The 16,764-nt window shown below is 44.5% G+C and overlaps 1 pseudogene; it reads left to right on the top strand.

Moving 5' to 3' along the window:
* The first annotated feature begins 9,903 nt into the window (after positions 1-9,903).
* LOC123152812 (uncharacterized) lies at positions 9,904-12,081 on the top strand (annotated as a pseudogene).
* The last annotated feature ends 4,683 nt before the right edge of the window (positions 12,082-16,764 follow it).

The following is a 16,764-nucleotide window of genomic DNA, read 5'->3' on the forward strand; positions in this document are numbered from 1 at the left end:
GAAATTGATGACGTCGCTTTGAATGCTGCATACTGAACACAAAAGAAGTCCAGAGTTCAAATAAGTTTAAAAAACATTGAACTTCTCGTGTAACAGATGAGTTCTCGTCCGAAACCCTGATACTCCGAAAGAGTTTGTCCAGTTTGTACACGAAGTGCGTCCAGTTTTTGCCGTGACCCTCTCTACTCTTTCGCACATGCTATGCAGGTGAAATGATGATACCATGCCAAGTTTCAACATTTTCAGAATTCATTTTGTAGTGATTTTCAATTTCACGGTCATTTAGCTCTCTAAACAATTAGGTAAATGACCGAAAAACAACAAATGATGTCAGAACATGTTGGAAATTGATGACATCGCTTTGAACGCTGCATACTGAACACAAAAGAAGTCCGGAGTTCAAATAAGTTATTAAAAATAAAAAAGAGGTGCAATGCTGGTTAATTTGCTTCAAGCCATTTGGAATAGTGTAGACTGCACTGCACATAGCTCAGTGCAATCTATGCTATTCCGCAAGGCTTGAAGCTAATCAACATGCAGGTGAGCATTGCAACTCTTCGTCATTGTCTGTGCACTCACGGCTTATAAACCGCTCATACTGCCTCCTTTTGGCGAGGTGGGACTAAAAATCAGCTTACTAAGAAACTCTAGTACCGGTTCAGGGCATGAACCGGTACTAAAGGTCTTCGTGGGGGCCCCAGCCTGACCATAGCCTGACACAGCCTCATTAGTACCGGTTCGTGGCATGAACCGGTACTAAAGGTTGCCCACGAACCGGTACTAATGATGCCCTCCCGCCTAGCCGTTGGAACCGGCACTAATGGTCACATTAGTGCCGGCTCAACTTCAAACCGGCACTAATGTGCTTCACATTTGACCCTTTTTCTACTAGTGAACATATCCTCCATAATCTGGTTGACTCTCTCGGTCTGTCCATATGTCTGCGGGTGGAATGATCTACTGAACTCCAACCTTGTCCCCAAAGTTTGGTGCAGCTGATGCCAAAACTTTAAAGTAAACTGTGTCCCTCTATCTGGTACGATGGTCCTCGGAACTCCATGCAGACATACGATCCTGGTCATATATATCTTGGCCAACTTTCACTTGTATAGGTGGTTTTCACTAGGATAAAGTGAGCTACTTTGGTCAAGCGATCAACTACTACCCATGAAGAATCATATCCTGATTTGGTTCTGGGTAATCCTTCACTACAGGCACTTCCTCCTGAACAACTCCCGTGAGGGTATTTAATTGGCTACTTCTTGGCGCATGCCTAGATACATACTTGATCCTTTTTCCCTCAGGGGTGGTGAGACAAATTGACTTACTAACACAGTCAATGCTTCCTCCATACTTTGACATCCAGTCCATTCCTAATATCATATCCAATCCTTGTGACTCCAAGATTATTAGGTCGGACAGAAAAACATGGCTACCAATGGTTAAGGGTATCTGGTCGCACCATCGACTAGCCATATACTTTGCTCCAGGTGAACTCACTAAGAGACGGGTCCTAAGGGTTTGGGTTGGTAGTTTAAACTTATCCACGAATTCCCTTGATATGTATGAATGCGATGCACCAGTATCAAAAAGAACAAGGGCGGTAAAAGACTTAACCAAAAACTTCGCGGGTGTGGCTGGATTGGAGCGGTTCTGATTGTTGCTTGCTCCATTCCCATTCCCATTCCTTGGGCCAGTATGATTATGGTTACTTCCTCCATTATGGGTGTGGCCTCCATGGTTATGAACAAGTCCTCCCAGGTTCGGGGTTAGGCGAGGCTTCTGCTGAGCTCCTGAATTATACCTTCCTTGTCCATACTTCCTCTTACGGCTCTCAATTTGCTACTGCTTCCCTTCAATCATAAGAGCCTTATCTACCAACTCCTAGTAGTTGTTGAATGTTGCCACCATCAACTACATGCTCATCTCATCATTCAGCCCTTCCATAAACTTCTCCTGCTTTGCGGCATCTGTGGCCACATCATCAGGGGCATAACGAGATAACTTGCTAAACTCATCCGCGTACTGAGCCACAGTATGGCTCCCCTGGCGTAAGTTGCGAAACTCACGCTTCTTCATACTCATAGCTCCAGTTGAGACATGGGTTGTACGAAAAGCTTGCTGAAACTGATCCCATGTACCAGTGACTATAGGGTAGGTGATAGTGTAATTCTCCCACCATGAGGCTGCTGTCCATCCAACTGATGTGCGACAAAACACACCTTCTCAGCATCGGTACATCCTGCAATGGTTAACTCCCTTCCAATCCTGCGGAGCCAATCCTCTGCTACTATGGGCTCGGTGCTTCTGGAAAACACCGGCGGCTGCAACCTCAGAAAATGGGCTAAGTTATCAACTGGTGGTGGTGGCGGTGGATTGTTGTTGTTGTTGTTATTGTTGTTGCCTTGGTTCTGAACTAACAACTGCATCAGGGTATTCTGCTGCTGGATCAACTGAGTGAGCTCCGGTGGGAAGGTAAATCCGGGGTCACGTCTTGGAGGCATCTGATGGGTTTAGAGGGAGTGATTTAGAATAGAATGAGGTCTAATGAGAAAACACTACCCATATGCAAATGAGACAAACACAATCATTTCACTCAATCAATCAAGCAAGGGCATACAATCGATCTAACTATCATTACAAAAGTGCTCGGACTATACTATTTACATGGTGGAATACTACTACTGATGTGGTGGTCTACTAAAAATATTCTTCGGTTGAAGACTCCATGATGTCTGCTCTAGCTTCGTCTTCATAGTCATCATCCCTATTGTCGGGGTCCGAGTCGGTGTCGTCGATGATAATGTAGTCCTTCAGGCGAATCTCCTTGGGTTCTTCGTCTTCTTCTCCTGGTGCGGGGTCTCCCAGGAATACTCCTAGATTCATTGTTAGGCCGACATTCTTATCCACTAGTACGACGATTTCCTCCTCATAATCTTTGCGTGTAGCCTTGAGTTCTTCCTCCAGTTCTGTGATCCTTGTCATCGCCTTCTTCAGGTTTATCATTCCTGCGCACATCTGGTTCTCCTGGTGACGAATGTGTTGGTTTAACTCCTGGATGGAAGCTGCAATTGATCTATCCTTCCTGGTACTGATCATTTCCCATTGCTCATCTCGGCGCCCACAAATCTGATAGATAGTATCCTTAAGCTCCTTGTGATAAACTTCTCCAATGCGTCCCATGGTGATGTGAGCTGCCATACTCTTTCCTAGACTCCAGGTTGGTGCATCGAAGGAAAACTCTATGGGCTTAGTGACTGGCGTGAATGTCCTTCCTGGAACTTGAACTTGAATCATCCACCGCTCCTCTTCTGGTAAGGTGGCGTTGTAAGTCCCGGTGAAGCTTGCTATTCCAATGTTCAGGTACCTAGTGACTTCCTTCAAGTGTCGTCCAAAAGGTGCTTCTTCATCTGGTTGTGCAAACTTGTTCCTTGCGTCCGCCATCCTAAAGAGTAGAAAATGGAGAGGAGTCAGAAATGAGAAGAGAATAGTGATCTAGGGCTTTAGCTTAGTGGTCGTGTCCTACACTCAGCGTGTGCTCTGATACCATCTTGTAGCGACCCGACCTCAAACGGTCAAGTCTCTGTGCTTCAGTGTCATCCCTAGATCGGTAATGCTGACACACACACACAGTACTCGAGGATTTATAACAGAGTAGCAATCACACACTTATTACATCAAATGTCTCAAAAGAGAACTTATTACAATAAATATGGCCTAAGGCCATCTAATACGATAACAGCGGAAGGCTTAGAAGATAAAGTGAGTCCATCAACTCCAACGGCATAGCTGAGCTGCATGGCAACGACCTAACGAACCTTACTCCTCATTTGAAAAGTCTGCAACATAATACGTTGCAGCCCGAAAACGGGTCAGCACATGGAATATGCTGGCAAAGTAACATAGAAGAGCAAGAATAGAATAATGCTATCACTACATGCATATTTGGCTGGTGGAAAGCTCTATGGCTATGGTTTTTGCGAAAAGCCAATTTTTCCCTACAACAAAGGAATAGATTTTATTTAACTATCATGGTAGTTGAAATATCATTGAGAAGGTTCCTCCAACTCAATCCCAATTAAAGTAATTAACAACCCAACAATATTTATTTTAGGGTGATGAGATACTTATGATACTCCAAGTACTAGATACTCAAGATGTCCATAACCGGGGACACGGCTAACCATGATTAGTTTATACACTTTGCAGAGGTTTTCACACTTTTCCCCACAAGACCCGATCTCCTCCGTTGGATTTATCGCACTACATGGTGTTTGAGAAACGGATGACCGAGACATAGTCTTTCAGAAGCATTAACCCCTTACTCCGGGCAGACCATACCAACCTACATCCCTCTACCTGCTGATCCACCTCTTCGGGAGCTTCAGGCAACTTACTCAACTATGCTAGGGCCCATAATAGCTTGTGGTTGCACATGGAAATTTCTAGCATGAAAATATCTCAGTTCCCTTTGAGCTTGGGTGGCGGACCATAGGATTATCACACGGATACTCCGGGATATCCTAGGACAACACTGGATTCCCCAGGTGCCCAACAAACAATCCACCCAGATGTGTATTCAAGTTTCCACCTTAAGTTGAACCATTAATTAACAATCTCACATCTGTCATGGATTTCACTCTCCCAAACCACGTCTACAAGCATAGCATAGCAATATAAGCAATACGTATAAGTAACTCCCAAGGGTTTGAATATAACAGGGCAATAGGTTCTACCTCATCAACTACTTCCCAACCCACATGTTAATCACATCCTAACGATGCAATGTTTGAGGATTGGAACTAATGCATAAAAGCTGGGTGATAAAGGGGTATGATCAAAGTGTTACTTGACTTGCTGATGATCCACAAAACCTAGGAACTCGTAGTAGCACGCTTCGCACTCCAGGTGTTCTATCGCAAACAAACAATAGCATACATAAGAAATCAAGCAAAGAAACACGGGTAAATCTCAAATAAGAAGATCTAACCAGAAAGTTCAACTTAAGAACTCCGGTTTGCGAAAAGAATCAAATCAAACGGAGCAACGAAACTCAAACTGCGAAAGAAACAAGATCCGTTTACTAGTCTGGACTAAGATGAAATTTTGCAGTAGCAAAAGCGTGTTCAAGTTGGTTAAACGGAAAGAGGGTTTCGAGACGAAGATCTAGGTGCTTGAATCGCCTGATTCCGACAAACGAGCGAAAAGATAAACTAAAACGAAAATCGGATCAGAAATCGTGATTGAAAATAATCGCGGAAAAAATCCGAGAAAAAGAAAACTGACGAACACGCAAACGAACGAGCGTTCGTCGTCTGCGGCTAACGAGTGAACACCGTTCGTTAGAACGAACGTACGGACGAACGTCCGCAAAATAACTGAACCGAGAAAAACCGGCGAACCGATCTGTAAAAAAACGAACTAGGGTTTCTAAAAAAACCGGCAGCAATGGCTACCTCGTCGGATTCGGCGGGGCGCGGGGCTCCGGCGGGGCTGGGTGGCGTTGGCGGCGACGGCGGAGGGCGGCGGGCGGGACGGGGTGGTGGCGATGGGCCGGGGCGGCATATAAAGGGGGGGGGCGGGGCCGGCTTGGGGAAGGGGTAACCGGGGCGGCGGCAAACTCCCGGACTCCGGCGGAGTTCGGTGCGGGCACGGGCGCGCGAGGGAAGGCGGTGCGGCGCGGCGGGCCGGACTTGCTCGGCTGGGCTTCGGCCCAGTCGGGCGCGGGAGTTTGTTTTTAAATAATTTCGCCGGAACCAAAATAAATCCTAGAAAAGAAAATAAAAGTCTAAAAATGCCAGAACAAATTTTCATCATCTAAATAAAATATTTAGAACAAGATGAACATTTTCTTGGCCCTAAAATGCAACTTTGAAAAACATGCAATTTTTCTAATTCAAATAAAATAGCAATAAACTCTGGATAAAATCAAATATTTGATTTTAATCTTTTCCCACCAATATTTCATTTCTTTTGGAGAAGTCATATTATCTCCTCTTGTATATTTTAATATGAAATATTTTCGGAGAGAAAAATAATTAAAACCAAAAATCCTCGTTCCAATATTTAATTAAACTCATATATGAAAACAGGGAAATCCCCATCTCTCTCTGAGGGTCCGGGAGTTGCTTAGTATTTCGAGGGTCACGGAACGAGATGCAACAAAATATGATATGCAATGAATGATATATGTATAACATTCTAAATTGAAAATTTTGGATGTTACATTTGCCCTTTTTTTGCTTGTTTTTTGCTCGTTTTTTTGCACGATATTTTTTCAAATTTTGTTCTCGTTTTTGGATCTTGTATGTTCTTTTGCCTGAGAGGAGCTCGCCTACATCATCGGAGAGGAGGAGGAGGAGGTCACCGGAGAGGAGCTCGCCTACATCGTCGGAGAGGAGGAGGAGGCCACCGGAGAGGAGTTCACCAGAGAGGAGGGAGGAGAAATCGTGAGGGGAGGGGAGGTGAGGAGGGAGGAGGTGCTCACCGGAGCGGAGGGAGGAGGAGATCACCGGAGAGGAGGGAGGAGGAGCTCACCGAAGAGGAGGGAGGAGAAACCGTGAGGGGAGGAGAGGAGGGAGGAGGAGGTCGTCGGAGAGGAGGAGGAGGTCGCCGGAGAGGAGGAGGTCGCCGGAGAGGAGGAGGGGAGTATGGTGGAGGAGAGGAGGGAAGATGGAGTGGAGGAGAGGAGGAGATGAAGTGGAGGAGAAAAATGAAGAGGTAAGGAGGAGAGGACCCCGCCCAGCCATATATATGGCATAGTAATGGCACACCGTGGGCAGGTGCGCCATTACTAACTTTTTATTTTTATTTTTTGATTTATTTTGAATTTTTAACGCGGGAAGATAGTAATGGCGCACCTTGGGCAGGTGCGCCATTACTAACTTTTTTTTATTCTTTTGATATAGTTTGAATTTTAAAGGCGGGAAGATAGTAATGGCGCACCATGGGCAGGTGCGCCATTACTGGGTTTGAATTTTTTTGCCTCTCCAGATCTTGAAAGCCCCGTAACTTTTTTCTGTTAGGTTTTTGATGATTCTAGAAAATCGAATATGGGCATAGCCCGTCAAATTCGGATGTAACATTTCGAGTAGATGATTTTTCATATATTTTTTTTCATCGAAGGTCGTATGCAAAAGTTACGGCCATTTTACCGAAACACGGCGGCCTTTTGCAAAAAAAAAATTCAAAATTCATGTTTGTTAATTTTCCTAACAACTAGAACAGATAACACATGGGCATCTATTTTTTTGAATATTTTATCATTTTCTTTTATTTTTTAAAAACCTAAAAGGCGATGGGGGGTGTTTATGTGTGTGAGACATAGCAATGGCGCACCACACCTAGGTGCGCCACTACTGTGTAGCATAGCAGTGGCGCACCTATGTGTGGTGCTCCGTTGCTATGTCTGGTGGGGGGGTGGATCCAAAAAAATAGCAATGGTGCACTGCTCATGTGGTGCGCCATTAGTAAAACATAGCAATGGCGCACCTGATTCTGGTGCGCCACTGCTATATAGCAGTGGCGCACTACATACATGGTGCGCCATTAATGTCCATAGCCGTTTTCCTAGTAGTCGGGGGTGGTTAGACTACTTGACCAAATAAAGTCTAGCCTTTTCCCAATTTTAATTCTTGGCAGATTTTAGCAACTTAGCACAATTCAAGTAATCAACCTACACATACAATTCTAAGAGTATAGCAGTGGAATGTAAAACAATTGCATATGAAGGTAAAGGCAGGAGTTTAGAGGGAGTAAACACAATGTAGACAAGGAGATTTTTGGCATGGTTTCGATAGGTGGTGCTATCGTACATCCATGTTGATGGAGACTTCAACCCACGAAGGGTAACGGTTGCGTGAGTTCACGGAGGGCTCCACCCACGAAGGGTCCACGAAGAAGCAACCTTGTCTATCCCACCATGGCCAACACCCACGAAGGACTTGCCTCATTATGGTAGATCTTCACGAAGTAGGCAATCTCCTTGCCCGTACAAACTCCTTGCTTCAACTCCACAATCTTGATGGAGGCTCCCAAGTGACACCTAACCAATCTAGGAGACACCACTCTTCAAAAGGTAATAGATGGTGTGTTGATGATGAACTCCTTGGTCTTGTGCTTTAAATGATAGTCTCCCCAACACTCAACTCTCTCTCATAGGATTGGATTTGGTAGAAAGATGATTTGAGTGGAAAGCAACTTGGGGAAGGCTAGAGATCAAGATTTATGTGGTTGGAGTGGAATATCTTGACCTCAACACAAGTGTAGGTGGTTCTCTCTCTCTCTCTCAGAAAATGTATGTTAGGCATATTCTGATGGCTCTCTCCATGGATGAAGAGTGGGTGGAGGGGTATATATAGCCTCCACATAAAATCTAACCGTTACACACAAATCACCAAACTTGGTGGGACCGAATTATAAAACTCGGTCAGATCGATTTAGTTCAAAATGTGAATGTTAGGATTTTCGGTGGGATCGACATGTCAACTCGGTGAGACCGATTCCATTAGGGTTAGGGCATAACGTAATCTCGGTGAGACCGATTACACAAACTCAGTGGGACCGATTTTGGTAATAGACAAACAGAGAGTTGGTCAGGCAAACTCGGTGGGACCGATTCGCTCATCTTGGTTAGACCGAAACGTTACGAAGGGGAAACAGAGAGTTTGCATTGCAATCTCGGTGGGACCGATCGCTCATCTCGGTTGGACCGCAATGTTACGAAGCGAAACAGAGAGGTTGCAATCCCATCTCGGTGAGACCGAGATCCCTATCAGTGAAACCGAAGTGACTAGGGTTTGTGGCAGTGGCTATGTCAAGTGAACTCGGTGGCGCCGGATATAAGATTTTGGTGGGGCCGAGTTTGACTTTTGGTTTGGAACATATGTGGATATGAGAAAGTAGTTTAGGTTTTGGAGCATATCACTAAGCATTTTGAGCAAGTAACTCATTAAGCAACACCTCACCCCTTTTTAATAGTATTGACTTTTTCTATGGACTCAATGTGATCTTGGATCACTAAAAGTAAAATGTAGAGTCTTGTGCTTTGAGCTTGAGCCAATCTTTTGTCCTTAGTATTTTGAGGGGTCCACTTTCTAATCCATGCCATGTCAATCATTGAGCTTTCCTGAAATATTTATCTTAAAATCATGTCAATAATTGAACTTTCCTGAAATATTTATCTTAAAATAGCATTAGCTCAACGAGCTATATATTGTTAGGAATTACCAAAACCATCCAAGAATAGTTGCACTTTCAACAGGGTCTTTTGCTAGTATCTCTACTACTTAAAAAGAAGGTAAGATTTTCATTTGACCTCTCTTTCATCAAACCTTCCTTATATATGTCTCACTTTTTTCTTCCCCTCTTTGATTTTTTTCTCTCATCTCTGATTTTTCTCCCATCCATTCTCCCTAAAATAGAATCAATGAGACCATCCATTCTTCCTAAAATAGAATCAATTGTCTCATGTTTTATTAACTTATCAAAAAAATATTTTGTTTCGTAAGTAATTAAATTCTTATTAAAGTGCTTAACAATAAGATGGCAGGTAAATCATGGCGATTGCATACAAAAACTTGCTAAGATTTTAGCGCGTCAATATAATAATATATGCAGAATCACCAGCTAATCTACTAGAATGTTTATATTCCCGTTGCAATGCACGGGCAATTGTCTGGTATAATAAACAAAAAGGAGTAGAGTGGCTTGCCGGTGTGTTGCGTCGACAGTTCTACACAACGAGCGGCAAATAGGAAATCGCGGTATTTGCTGGTTTTTTTAGGGGTAGGGTATTTGCTGCTAAGTCCATCGCCCCAAACTTGGCCCATGAGTCCTGGCCTGGGCCGGGACGGCGTTATTATAACCGAAAGAGATATCGATCTGGAAGAAAAAAAGAACTGACCTGTACCGTACTGCTGCGCTGCCCATGGGAGAGCTGGAAGAAACGGTGGCGCACATGTGGAGGCGCAGCCGCCGGAGATCGACGCGCGTCCCCCTTCCTCGGCGCCGGCGACCGCTTTTACGTCCTTGTCCTCGTCGCCGACGTAATACCCTCAAGCCCTACCTCGCCTTGTACTCCTCCTTTTTCTTTCTGCATCTCATCTCGTTGCTTTTGCCTGCTGATGTTCTATTATATGATAGATCCATCTACAAAATTAGTTTTTACGCCTCCATATTATGGAACTAAATTAGATAAATATTGATTTTTTTAGAACTGACAAAGATTGATTTTGAATTATGCTCGAAGAAAAACAATCCAGATCTTCAATTTGCAGGTAAGAATAGAATATGTATCAATATGCTAGGAGAATCATATTTGCATTGCCTGTCTTCTTTTTTTGGCCTGATTCAGTTTGACAACAGGTGCTGCCAGTCAGCATCAAGCACTCGGCACCTCACATTTATTCAGTTTGAGAAACAGGCGATTGTGGTGTATACTTCAGTTCAGTGAACACAAAAATTTCTATGGAACTTCAGCAATCATTCTATCTATAACTTCTCAACAGAACTCAAATCCTGTGCCTGCATCGCTGTCAGGATTTTATTCTAAGCTTCCCCGGGACAACTCAAAGTGATCAGTACCTTTGTTTAGTTCAGTGTGTGATATGAAGCGTAGTGTGGCGTTGATGCCGTAACAACACGCACCAGCCGTGTTTTTTTTAGAATCTTGGTAGCTCCTGTTCTTTTTTCGAAACTTTGGCAGGAGCGCTGCCGTATCTATTAGAGGAGAAAGAGACCCAAACTCTTGGTAGCTCCTGTTGTTTTTCATACAATTATGACTCACTTCACATGCCTAACCTTTTGTCCTGAATTTTCTGCGATAAACAGGGAGCAAGCCGCCATGCGAATCAGGGCTAAGAGAACTCGCTATGCCTCTGCCTCCTCAGTCTTTGCCGCATCCAGGCCGTGTGGATGGGCAGAGCTCCCGGAAGATTTTCTCCAATCATTAGTCGCTCGCCTCGGCTCCTTCCGCGACCTCCTCGCCTTCGGTGGCACCTGTCGTCCTTGGCGTGATCTATTGTCAGCACGCACGTCCTCTTTGCAGCCTCTCCTCCTACACCCGAGTACCAACAGCCAACGATCTCCCTGGTACCACCAATGGATTGTTTTCCAGGAATGCACATGGAAATTGTCTGATGGAGATTGGCTGATTCTGCTGCGGCCTCATCCTGGCACAGTTTGCTTTCCTTGAGTGACCTCAGAAGAATGTTCTTTGTGCGCTGCTCCTACGGTCACCTCATCTTCTGCGTCGAAGATGGTTCTACATTGTTAATGCGTTCAGTGGCGCTAAGGTTGTGCCTCCTCGCCTCAAGTCAGGTAACTTCACTCGCGTTAGCTATGTCACCTTGACTGCTCCTGTTGGATCTGTGGACTCGCATCTCCTTGTCAGCAGTGGAGTCTATCTGTTCCAGTGGCGCATTGGGGGCGATTCTTGGTCAGATCACTGTCCTAAAGTTCTTCTTCTTAAGATTGAACAAATCGTGGCCTTCAAGGGCAAAACATACGCCCTAGGGTCTTTCGGGTCCTTCTGCATCATACACTTGTCACCTAGTCTCATAATTCAGAAGTTTAAAGTTGTGTTTGAGGAAGATAGAACCGAAGATCTCTATTGGACAAATAAAAAAACATGGCTTGTGGCGTGTGGCGATGCACTTCTCTTGATCAAACTTGAGGCAGGAAGGAAGATATGCTCGGAGGTTGAGCCCATCCAGTTCAAGGCCTACAAGCTCGAGTCACTGGACGCCGTGAACAAGAAGGCAAGGTGGGTGAAGTTGGACAGGTTGGATAACTGGGCCATCTTTGTCAGCGCGGACGTGCGATGGGAGGCGTTGTCATGCATGAACCCGGAGAGATGGGGAGGGAAAAGCAACCACATATACTTCCCATGTTATCAGTCTGACCAACCATGGGCTGCAGTCAAACTATGGAAAAAATATGATGACCTTGCGAGATGTTTGCAGCTCGTGAATACTGGAATCCAGTTCCATAGATTGGAGTCAACCAGGATCCTTCCCGGCACATTTTCTCGCTCCTTTCAGCAATAATCTTAGGGCAATTGAGGGTGTGGCCGGTGATTAGCTTCTGATACAGCTTTCTTGGGGGAATTCTACCATGTTGCAGTTGCAGGATGGGTAGTTTACTGAATGTTCTTTTGGCTTGTCTCAGAACTTAAAAGTTTTCACTGTAAAGATAACTGATTCAGCACTCTCCTTTTTTTAGTGGCGATTACAAGGGAGATATATGTTTTATTTCTCATCTACTACAGATAGTAGAGTTTTCTTGTACTTGGGCAACTTGATAACATGGTCTGGGCTGCAACTTCCTTTCATACTAGATACCTAAGGTGTTCTTACTGCGACAGAGTATTTGTGTTGTGGTTGTTGATTGTTCATGTGATGTGCTTGAGCATATAACAGTCTCACTGGGTAGAAATGTGAATATTAAGAACATAGCTTAAGGGTTGCTACAAATTTTTAACTTACAATTGCACACTATTTTAGGTTGGAGAGTTGCAAGAATCGGAGTGGGATTGCAAGTCCATAGCATTACCTATAAGCAGGTATGACTTAGGGTTAATATATTGTGCACAATGTTATGCATTCGCACGCCAAGTTCAGCCAAGAAACATATAAGCAGCATACGTGCATTTAGCACAAAGTTCAGAATTTGCACCAAGAAAAACTAGGCAGATAGATTGTTCAACAACCAAATAGCTCTGCATTTGTCCTTAGCTTCAGCAAACAGCTCTGCTTGCACTTTATTACCTCTGTTTTTAAAAGGAGATCAAGCTACATATAGATGTATGGAACAAAGAAAAGCACATAGTTAAATAAAAGCCCACACACAATGCCGAAGAGTGATACGAAGAACCTACGAAGGCATTGTTTCAGGATGTAAAATGAAAGCAATTAACAAGGTTCAGCAAAGACAACAACACGTCAACATGTAGCACAAGTTTTTGCCTCCAGAAATGTACACTGTATAGCAAGCAGATTATTACAGATCCTGATGTAACTACCCTTGGCTTTTGACATCTTTGAGCAGTATATTCAGGTGGAAGAACTCTTCCCCCGGCGATTCCTCAAAAGATAAGTCAGAGGAGCGGAAACTAGAACGAACATAGAGACTGAACATCAAGCAGTTCCCAAGTGCAGCCAGCGACAACGATACAACTGCACGGTACGTGGCCACCCTTTAACTCCATGCTCCTTTAAATCCATCCTCTCTCGGTTCACCAAGTGTCGTGGCTGGTCATTATCTTTCTCGGCGAAGAAGAATGCCCACTTCTTTAGGCCTCCGTCTACCAGCTTCACATACTTTGCAGATTGAAATGATGAAGAAGGCTTCCTCATTGCCACCAAGTAGGACAAGCATGTCATCACACGCCACTAACTCGCGGGAAAACTTGGATTGGTCCATATTATCACAGCAAACAACTCTTAGTGCCTCAAAGCAAAATTGGGGTGCAAAATGCATGGTGTAAATCTTTCTAGATATCTTCGCAATGATTCGGTCTTTGATTGCCACCATATGCATGATCATATGCAGGACGTAGCCAGGCCCCAAGCAAAAGGGGCCATGTCCCGGGGCATGGCCGTGAAACACTTCCTTAAGGGTTGCTACTGTAGCGTAATGTAACTACTTTAATTGCTGTAGCTCTATGGCTTGCCTGGGCGTGGGTGGAGGCTGGTTAGCAACTGATCATATGCGCATTTAGAAAAAATCACAGAGCAACCAAGAAGGGCTCCCAATTTGCCAAGTCCACAGGCACTGCAGGCTGCTGACACCTGTGAAGATATGAAGACTTTATAGCAGAGCTGGGTCAATGGGCTAGGTGAAGTTGAAACCCTAGTACTAATGAGCACGCCCATAATGACAAGTGATCTATGGGATGAGAAGATAGCATGACCATAAGAGCAACTCTAGCAGATTCGCCATATATATGATCGTCATTCGCCATATGGAGCGCACTCCATGTGGACATGGAGGGTGGGCATGCGATGTGCAAATTCAGAGTTGCCATATCTGAGCCTTCATAATAAAAATTGTTTTCCACATTTAAACACTTCGATTACCTCCTAATTTAAACATATAGCACATCAAGCAAAAATGCACATAGTTTTTGACAAGTTGCATGAACAAAAGCATTTTACCGGCGACAGATACAAACCATGTATTCCCGCCATGCCCTCTTTTGAGCTTCCTGTTTCGAATGATCAAGTCTCGCTGCGACGTACAGAAATCTCACACCTCTGGATCCATTAGATTCAGATCCAACATGATGAAATGATTCCGCTGGGCTATGCAATGATCTCTCGCACGATCCTCTTTGATTTAGGGCCTATGTGCATTCATCTCCTGCCGCATTTTGAGCCTACGCTTTTCCCAAATTGTCTTTTTCTTCGATGAGCCAGAGGCTTCGAATCGATCAAATTACGTATCTTGGACGGAGTCATGTTTAAAAAGTGACAATAACGTATCTTGTCTCGGTGTATTAAGAAATGTTTCATCATGGAGGGCCGATCCCCCAAAATTAAAAAAAATAATCACTAAATCATAAACATTGCACATGTACCACAATTTCCATGGCCATCTCGCATTCAATCAAACAAAAATGAATACAAGGTATAGAATGGCCTTTTTGACCACGTCGTTGTTGCTGATCCAATGTGTGACCAAAAAGTTTCGCTGGCCGCCAGGATGAATCGAGGTGGGTGAGGGCTACGGGCATCTAGTTTCCCCATCTTCTTCTTATGTCCATGTGGCACTGGCTGGGGGAGACCACCGCCTTTATGTGGTGTTGTAGACCTTGCCACCTCTGCGTAGGGATCTTCAGCGACAATGTGGACGAGGTGTTGGCCTAGGTGGTGGTGGTCGGTAGTCGAAGGCGCGGGAGGCGTGTTAGCCACTGGAGCTGCAAGAGTTATGGAAGGTGTAGGAGCCTCCGGAGGCGCGGGATCAGATTCCAAAACGACAGAATCAGACGCGAGGGTCAAGGCACCGTCCAGACCGTCGTAGGTGGGGGACTGGGACGTCCGGAAGAGGTGAAAGACGGCCCTAAGGCAAGGAAGGTGAGCCGGTGGCGCGGGCGAGAAGAGCGGCGGGACGGGGGAATGCCGCTCGCGCCAAATACCCCCTCTCCCTGTCAAATATGGAGGCTTGCGAGGTGTATCCGAGGCACACTGCAATAATGATGGCGCTCGAGGGCGGGGTAGCAATTCTAGTATGACAATTGGAGGTGTTTTTTCTTTTTACAGAGATCGGACCGATGTTTTTTTCCCGACAAATATCGGAGAGATATTCGATATTCCCCTAAAAACATCTTACACAAGCTATTGTGTTCAAAATAGTGTTTTTTTGAGAAACTTGTGTTCAAAATAGTTTTTTTAGGGGAAAGCCAAATTTTATTCATCATAGTCCACAATGGGTGGGATACAACTCGGATCATGGGGTTGGCCCAACCATAGGTGGCGCCCCGGACCGAGACGAAGTGGATATTTGGCTAATCTATGTGCTTCGACATTATTAGCATGACCTTCGAAAGAAAAATTACACTGAAATAAAGTTGCTCTAATATTAATATCCTGGACGATTGAACCACTTTTGCCTCTTCCTCCACATGAAATGTCAGCCACCGTTTGCTTGGAATCAGAAGCGACGATGAAAGTATGCAGGTTGAGTTCTTCCGCGACACTACTAGAAGAAGGGCTATAGATGGGATTGACACTAATGGCGCACCAGACAAGCGGTGCGCCATTAGTATATACTAATGGCGCACCACCTTCTGATACGCCATTAGAGTTGAAACTACTAATGGCGCACCAGCCCAGGATGCGTCATTAGTATCAATTTTTTTTGAACTAGTGCGCCTGTCCAAACATACTAATGGCCCATCCAGACACAGTGCGCCATTACTAGTTGTAAACTAGTAATGGCGCACCTGTCGGAAAGTGCGCCACTAATGTTGTTTTTTATTATATTTTTTATTCCTTTTTTTGCAAAACTACTAATGGCGCACTGTTCCACCGTGCGCCATTACTAGTTTAAACTAGTAATGGCGCACTGCGGGACAGTGCGCCATTAGTATGTTTTTTTTGCAAAACTACTAATGGCGCACCACCAGAAGGTGCGCCATTAGTAACCTGGATTACTAATGGCGCATTTAGAGTTGGTGCGCCATTAGTAAGTGGGCAGCAACAAGATATTTTGGACAGCCTCTCCTACCCACACTCACTTTCTCCCCACTTCATTCTCTTCACCTCCTCCTTGTCTTGGGTGCCTCCTCTTTTTCACCTCATTTCCACCATATATTCATTCAATTTAAGTGGTTAAATTACCTTGTTTTGATAGGTAAATAAGGGGGAAGCTATATTTATGTTGTTCTCCCTACAACAATATGCACATGCACTTTTTATGGCCTAACTAGATCTATGTATGTTCGTGGTGTTGCATATGTTTGTGTTATTGCATATGTGTTTGTGTTTGGAGGTGTACCGGTATTTGAAACGCGATAGTTGCCAATATTTTGCCGGAATGTTGATTCATTTCCGTTTCGGCGAGAATTTTGGCATTAAGCATTCTTTTTGGTCCTATTTTTAGGGAAAGTCATGCCAAATTTTTTCTTGGTTCTAAAATATCGTTTTGCTCTACCCCGCAGGAGACCATGGTCCGCACGATGACCGAAGGCATCGTGAATAGGTTTTTGAGGTCCGCGAAGGCCGAGATGCTTCAAAAGAACGAGACGGAGATAAGATGTCCATG

The sequence above is a fragment of the Triticum aestivum genome, chromosome 7A (genome assembly GCF_018294505.1).
Source record: "Triticum aestivum cultivar Chinese Spring chromosome 7A, IWGSC CS RefSeq v2.1, whole genome shotgun sequence".
NCBI classification, from domain to species: domain Eukaryota; kingdom Viridiplantae; phylum Streptophyta; class Magnoliopsida; order Poales; family Poaceae; genus Triticum; species Triticum aestivum.